Source organism: Castor canadensis, chromosome 11 (assembly GCF_047511655.1).
Source record: "Castor canadensis chromosome 11, mCasCan1.hap1v2, whole genome shotgun sequence".
Classification (NCBI taxonomy): domain Eukaryota; kingdom Metazoa; phylum Chordata; class Mammalia; order Rodentia; family Castoridae; genus Castor; species Castor canadensis.
This window is the reverse complement of record NC_133396.1, coordinates 116,001,549-116,009,852: the sequence shown is the minus strand read 5'-3', so window position 1 is coordinate 116,009,852 and position 8,304 is coordinate 116,001,549.

The following is an 8,304-nucleotide window of genomic DNA, read 5'->3' as shown; positions in this document are numbered from 1 at the left end:
TCATTACCTGGCTCCCTTGACCTTTGATCCAGGGGGGAAGGAGCTAGGCATACTTCATATACACTTATGTTAATTCTCAAGTGCCCCACCCATGAGGGAGGAAGTTCCCATTCTTTCTAACTTACTCTAATTACAGTGGAGCTCTTAAGGCTGTCAGGGAGAGGAATCAGTCCCAAACTTTCCCTAATTTTAGTCTGCCTCAAGCAGAGAAAGGAGATGTTTTATGTGGCACAGGTATGCCACAGAAAGAGGCAAAGTAAGCACTTCAGCCCATCTTTGGGGTACAGGCATGAGCTTTAGGTTTAAATGGAGGAAGAATTGGGGAAGGCGTAAGAGCACAGTTATTAAACAGTGCTGGTCACAGGTGGTCTGGTTGCTTATTATGTCAGAATTGGTCAGGAGGGCCCCCAGTGTTACCAAGAAGAAAGTCATTATTGTCTGATTGCAGAGACTGTGCTGTTTCTTTCCTTGGGAGTAGATTCTGTCTTGTTGTAAAGATGTTATTCCTGGAACCCAAGAGGATTACCAGGACAGAAAATAGAACGCTGATGCAAATGGACGCTGGGATGCCTAGCTTTTATCCTGCTTTCAGCTAATTCATGGGCTCAAGTAAGGAGTCAGTGCAAGCTGTTACAATTCCCCCCTCATGCTTGAACATTCCTCAATCTTTAGGAAATTAGAGTGTCAGCCAATATGACTTTGCAGCTTTCTTGGCTAGGAATAAACTAATGCAGGAGAAAGGGACAAATGTAATAACTGAAGTATACAAGGCAAAAGAAACTATTGTTAAGTCTACAAGTGGAAACACACATCAGAATATAAGTGGGAGTAAAAATCAGAAGACATCCAATTACATGGTGTAGGCATCCTCTTTTAAATAACTCCATGAGCATGCACTATTAAGCGGACATGTTTGGAGCCTGTAGAAATAGTCATTTGTGTCTCTAAATTAGAAGTCCTTGGTCAAAAATAAGAGTTTTCCTTCTGTTAGAGGTGCCTGGTAGAGGCCTACGAAAGCGTGCACTCAATTGTGGCATTCAACCACACTTGCCCGGCTACACACGTGAAGGAGAACCCAGGGTCACCAGTTCAGTTCACACATTTATTGAGGGAATGGTCACACACGTAAGGGCTCAGCAAATGCGAGAAGGGTCCTCGGAGGAAGCGTCACCGACTGAAAGCGAGGAGGAGAGCTCACCGGTGGTGGCTTCCCGGGAGCACTCAGGTCCACAGTAAGGCTGTCGGGGAAAAGGCGACCATTGTCACTGGACTCGGGAGTCGGGGATCTCACCTGTAGCGGGTGGCCAGAGCTACTGGTTACGGTGGACCGGTGCTGCCACATGGAGATCGAGAACGGCCAAGGAAGGTCGCCCGCCAGAGTGGCGAGAAGGCTGGCAAGGAGAGGCCACAGGACTGGTCCCCTGATGCTGGCGGGCCCTGCTTGAGTGCGGAGGATGCGGAGACGTGCGCTCTGGTGGTCGAGTCCAGCGGGTCAGTTTTTATAGTGTCAGCCGGTTGTGTGCTTCTTGGGTGTAGTCTGTCCTGCGGCATAATGGATTGGTTACACCTTGGGTGTATGTGGTGTTCCCAGTTTGGATGGGTGTGTCCCCAAGCTCTCGCTTCCTGTGCTGGCACGTCGTGATGTTATCACGTCTTGACATGAGTGAGTCCATATTGTGCCTGTTCACGTCAGCCTGGAAGGGCTTTTGATGTCAGATTGTCATACAAAAGAACGGTTTCTTTACAACCTCTTGACTTCCTCATCCTTTCCATCATATAAGGATGTTACCGGATGGGTGGACTAAGGACACCCTAGTAGAAAATCTCAGGTCCTTGCATCTGCGGAACAGAGAACTGGAGTGAGACACAAATTGCAAAGCAGTGGAAAAGCTTTATTGAGAGAAAAGGAAAGAATAGGCACTGCAAAAGAAAAAGTGGTGAGCTCTGGCCAGGTGGCACAGAAGCACAGAACTTTTGTTGAAAAATCTGGAAAATCTTTACAGGAAGGTATAGGGTGATTGACAGGTTTGATTGACAGCAAGCTCTTGTCTTTCTGCATATACACTTAAGCTGATTCCCATGTCTTTTAATTGTATGTATGAGATTTGACCTATATTCGTAAGGTCTTAAATAGAGGGCTTTACCTGAAAGGTCAAATTGAAGATACCCCTTTACTGGGTATGTGCCATTTTCGGGTCTGAACTGGGAAGAAACTCCCTTGTCTTTTGAGGAACTGATACCTGCAAAAAGATTTACAATTGAAAAGGAATTTACAAATGGCTGCCCAGTGTCTCACACCTATAATCCTAGCTACCTGGGAGACTGAGATGAGAGGATCGTGGTTCTAGGGCAGCCCTGGCAAATAGTTCACAAGACACCCATCTCCAAAAATAACCAGAGCAAAATAAACTGGAGGCATGGCTCTTTAAGTTTAAATCCCAGTCCCACCAAGAAATAAAAAAGATGTTTATACCTGAGGAGATGTTCAAGGGTGATACTGGATAGGGAGGAGGAACTCAGTGTGGGTGATCTTTTGCTGAAGTAGGTGAAATTCTCTGGCAGGTTACTTTCTCTGTCACTACCCTGCCTCAAGGACAGGAAGAAGAGGTAGCTTATGAACCAGGAAGTGGGTCCTCATCAGACACTGATCGCCGGTGACTTGATCTTGGATTTTCCAGCCTCTAGAATGGTTAGAAACACATTTCTGCGGCTTATAAGTCACTCGTTGGTAGTATTCTGCTGTAGCAGCCTTAACAGACTAAGAAAGATGTGAAGATCTTACAACTAACAAGTCCAAAAGGAAACTTCTGATTTTTTCCTAAAATCTATTCTTCCCCAACCTCTTCCATACCAGCAAATAGCACCACCATCTGCTTGTCTGGTAAGTGAACAATCTGGGTATATATTTTTTCTTTTCTTCACATTTACCATAGCCAATGCATCAACAACTATTTATTTTCACATCTAAAATACATCCCAAAATGTGTCCATTTTTTTGTTTCTGTGAGCCACCATGATCCTCTCACAGGAGACTTCCCTCCTAAATGGCCTGCGTGTTTATAATCTCCACATTCTGCAGCAGAACTGATGGGTTTGGATCCTGTTATTACCCTGTTTAAAATACTCCTATGACCCCCCCTCATTTCTTTTGGGGTAAAACTGAATATTCTTGCCATGGCCCATGACCTGGCCCCTCCTGGTCCCTTTCACCTCAGTATAGTCTGCCTCCCAGGTTCATCCTTTTCTCTTGCTGGCTTTGGCTCCTTAAAGAGGCCTGTTGCCTTCTCCTGAAAAATATTTCCCCAGACTCTCTCAAGGTCATCTCCCTCACACCATTCATATCCCAGCTCAAATGTCACCTTCTTAGAGCATCTCTGACCTCCACCTATAGTGTAACACTCCAGCCACCACTATGTCCCAAACCATTATTGGACCCATTACTGAGGCAGAGTGGGGCAGAAGGTTCATTAGAGAGGGACGGACACAGAGACTTAAGCAGGAGCTGGTTTATTAATGTAAAGCAAAGCAAAAGTAATGGGAAAGTAGACTCATAAGGAGGGGGGAGAGAGGGCGGGTTTAAGAATGAGGGCTGACCCAAGTTTTTATTGGGGTCTGTGGTCATAGGAATGGTCGCTTCTGGAAAAGGCAGTGATTTCCCCAGAAACTGGATTGTGCATCATCAACTCCTGGAAATTGGGTTATAAGCCTTTAACTCCTCTAACACATAGGACAGGTGGAGTTTTTGGCCTTGGCTGACCAGATAACAGCTTTTCATTTTCCATGGGCTGCATGATCAGGAAGACCCTGTTGTATGTCACAAGTCAATCTATTAACAATCAGCCAGGATGTGATTTTTTTTTTTTAAATCATCATCCAATCCATTATCCTCCATCATCAGATTTCCTAGCTCCCTGCCTAACCCCAATAAAACCATTCTCTATTCTATTACTCTGTTTAACTCTCTTCCTGAGACTGCTATCTACAACTATTTATGTTTAAAATGTACTTATTTATTGTTTTCTCACTCACATAGAATGTAAGCACCATAAGAATAAGTACCTTATCTGATTTGCTAGGAATCCTCCATGTCTAAAACAGAAACCAGCATATTCAAAGGGCTCATTGAATAATTGTTGGTTGAGTGAATATTTGAATAACGTGTCTAGGAAGGCTGGACCTGGAATCTTACCATTGGACCAATAATCACCTCTCTTGAATGATGTCGCCATTCAATTTCAGAAGGCTAAAATAAGAAGGCTAAGCTCTAGGGGCTTCTTTCAACTGTGTCTCTGGTCTACAGGGGACACAAAGGCCAGGTTCAACTGTCATGATAGGAAGGAAGTAGCATTTCCTTTATACAATTCCTGATGTACATTCTACCAGCTGAAATGAAAGTCTGAGAGTCTGGCAGGATCCAGTAGCCCACTGCACTCTTTTATTTGCTTGATCATCCAGAAATGCTGGGCAAATGTTGTCATGGCTGATGAATACTGCCTAAGAAACTGTCAGCTCCCATAGCAAAGTGAGTTTCTAGTGGACAGGTTTTATGCAAGAAGGAATATGTCTCGCTGATGCATGATAGTACCTGTTTGACTAATGCAGGCACTGAGACCAGGCCTCTAAGAGTAATTTTTCAAATGAAATGAAGCCTGTTTATTAGTCTTGCCAGTATTCTTCTGATCTGTTGTTTAACACCAGCCAGATGATGTAATCTATCCCTTTCTTGTGTAAGTGGATGTTTTTCAAACATAGCACTAACGGTTCAGATGGGTTAGGAAGAATGAGGCTACTGGCTGAGTTTTAATTATAGCACAAGCTAGAGAAGTGTTATGACAATGAGGAATATATCCCTTTTTAAAAAAATATTTCAAAGGATTTGGAAACATGCATCTTTAAGAAAGACACTACTGGACTCAGGAGGAACCACATGAATGGGAGACTGAAAGGCGTGGACATCTGAAGTAGCTTCACTTTTCCTTTGAAGACACAAAATTACCTGGCCTATGAAAATGGAGGCCTAGTGACTTATTCCTTAACAGATCTCAAAACCTGAAGGTGACGTACATGGAAGAATATTACTAGTAATTTCTTAAGTCTTAAGTGTCAATATTCAAAGGAGATGTGGATGCCATGTCTCATAGGTGTCTGAATTTGGAATTCTTCATTTTCCACAAAGGAAGGCAATCACTTGGCTATGTTCAGAGCCATTTTACATAGAAGAACATTTTTTTTTTTGGTGGTACTAGGGTTTGAATTCAGGGTCTCATGCTTGCGAAGCAGGTGCTCTACCACTTGAGCCATGCTCCATCTCCAAAAGGAATTTATATTCATTTTGATATTCTCTCTACTCTATCACCCCTTAAAATAATTATAGAGTTCAGGACAAGGCAAACACTGTATTATTATTGTTATTATCAATTTTGGATTAATGTTGTTAACTATCTTTGGAGAGGCTTGAATTTTAGCATTGAAATATAAATTTTTGGATGGAGGGACAATGGTTTGGGAAACCAAAGCCTATTTGGAAATTTATTCATTGATAGCATGGAAGTGTAAGCTACATGTTAGCTAATTTAGCTCGGACTTCTCATTTCTAAACACAAGGACACTGCAACACCTTTACTTTTTAAAAACTAAAGCAAGGTCACATTGTGTATATAGTACAACCATTTTTGGATGCAAGTAACAGAAAACCTGCTTTGTTGCAAAGTGATCTAAATGGCAATTCAATTTATCTTACCAATAAGAAGGACAGATACAGAGTGAGTTAGTCTGTGAGTGGGTGGCTTAAACAACAGAAATTTATTGTCTCAGAGTTCTGGAAACTCAAAGTCTAAGATGAAGGTCCAGCAGGGTTGGATTCTCCTCAGGACTCTTCTTGACTTGCAGATGGTTGCCTTCTCATTGTCTGCTAAGGCAGACTCACTTTTTAGAGTCTCTGCCCAATCAGTCTTATATTTAGATTTTTCCAGAGTAGTACCCCTTACTCCAGAAACTGTGCATTTACCCCTCCATCTTATCGTTCCATGTTTACTAGCTTAGACATCCTCAATGCATTCACCTCAGCTGCAACAAGTTATCCAGGAGAAAAATATTTTACGCTATTCTATCATCTATCTATCTATCTATCTATCTATCTATCTATCTATCTATCTATCCATCTTCTATCCAAAGATAAAGGAGCACTGACTACACCTAGGGATGAAATATAATGCCAAGAAAGAGAACTATTGCCTCACCCACAGCTGAGATCCAGCTCTTGTAGGTCACTGGATGGCAGAGGAGTTGCTATAGTGCTGCCCTATCAGAACTTGTTGAAAATCCTCCTTCTAGAAACTTTCTGGAGATCAATGCTCTTTAAGGGGCTGGAGAAGCTTTGATGGGCAGGGGTCCCACTAGCAGTAGTCTGTCTGCCATGGAACTACACAAGGAGGCTGTGGGTGAAGCTGCTGGGTATTGCTGACCTCTGTGCATCCTGGGATGTTGCATCTTGGACTTTGAGTATCCAAAACTCTGAGACAATGAACTTCTGTTGCTTAAGCCACCCAGTCTGTAGTATTTTTGTCCTACCAAACAGATGCTGAGGAAGCCATCTGTGCTACAGGAGTCTAGTGCCTGACAGTTATGTCCACTTTAGGAGTTTGATGTTAAGAAGTTTCTACTGGAGCCTGAAGGTAGAAGCACACTGAAACTAGAAAGAAGGCCCTTTCTTTTTCTGTGTCACTCTAGTGCCCTCATTGATAGGCTTAACATTTGACTGGTAGACAAAAATATTTAAAGAACTCAGTTATGTTTTCACGGAGCAGCCAAAAAAGGGTGATTTTAGGGCTGAAAGGCAATAAGCTGATAACTTGCATCAGGTTTTGTTTATAAAATACTCATATGAGTATATATGTGATATCAGTGATTTTCATTATACAGTGGATATTTTATTTGAATCTTGTCAGTTACTCTGGATCATTGCAAGGACAGAGATTTGTTTTCTAACTTATGAATCCTAGTGCTTACCAGAAGATTCCGTTGCCTATTTTTACTATATGTTTTCTAAGTGTTAAAATACAACAATCTAAGTAGGTAGTGTAGCTCAGTGGTTGAGCAGACTCTGAGGCAGACAACTTAGTTTTTAATATGATTCTGCCACTTATTGGCTTTGTCACCTTGAGCAGTTATTCCTTTTTCTCAGCCTCAGTTTTCTCAACTATAAAATGGGAAGAACAATAGTATAGGTGATGCCACCATGCCTGGCTATTTTATATTGGCTTATTATGAAGATTAAATAAATACAAGTATCTCTCAGATGTTTATTTCTGAAAATCAGATTTCTGGATTAAAAACCTGGACTCATATCATTTATATTATGTTAATTATGTTATTTATTTAGTGACAGGGTCTTGTTATATAGCCAAATCTGGCCTCAGACTCTTGGGCTTTTTGCCTGAGTCTCCTGAGTAGTGGGATCACGGATGTGTGCCATCACCTCTAGCCGTTTTATATCATTTTAAAGAAGAAAAATCTGAATGTGTGATCATCTCCCCTAATCAATTTCTTAAATTGCAATAATTCTTACATATAAACTGTTATATTATGATGTAAAATGCTCAAAATGTCATTTCCTGATCACTAAATAGTATTAGCATGTTACTGCAGAACCGTCATATTTCATATGCAGGATATCTTTTCCATGGAACCATTGGAATTGTTTTTCTCACTTGCTTTGCTTCCTTCTCTACAATTTACTTTAAGGCTTTCCCAACTTTGTTTGGGATCCCTTGTACTATACTAGGTTAAAAAGGGGGCTAAACATAAAAGACATCAGGAGTCAGGCACAGGGCCAATGCCAGGACTACTGACAACATGACAGAGCAGCATGGTGACAGCTTCTGGGTATCAGCACTATCCTAAGTGGATGCACCCCCTTTTTATTTTTTTGACAATAGTTACACTTTTCAAACTATTGTGCTGGCCATTTGCCAGTGACTCATGCCTCTAATCCCATCAATTTAGGAGGCAGAGATTGGGAGGATCATGGTTCAAGGCCAATCATGGAAAACAGTTTGTGAGACCCCCTAACTTCAAAATAATCACAGCAATAATAATGGACTGGAGATGTGACTCAAGCAGTAGAGTACCTGCTTTGTAAGTATGATATCCTGAGTTCAAACCCCAGTCCTATCAAAAAACAAAACAAAAAACCATTGTGCTGGAATCTGATCTTTTATCAATGGTATTTTGAATGTCCTTTTTCCTGCACTGTTTTGTTTTGAAAAAGTATTGAGTTTTTAAGAGGTAAAATATCTTTATTTC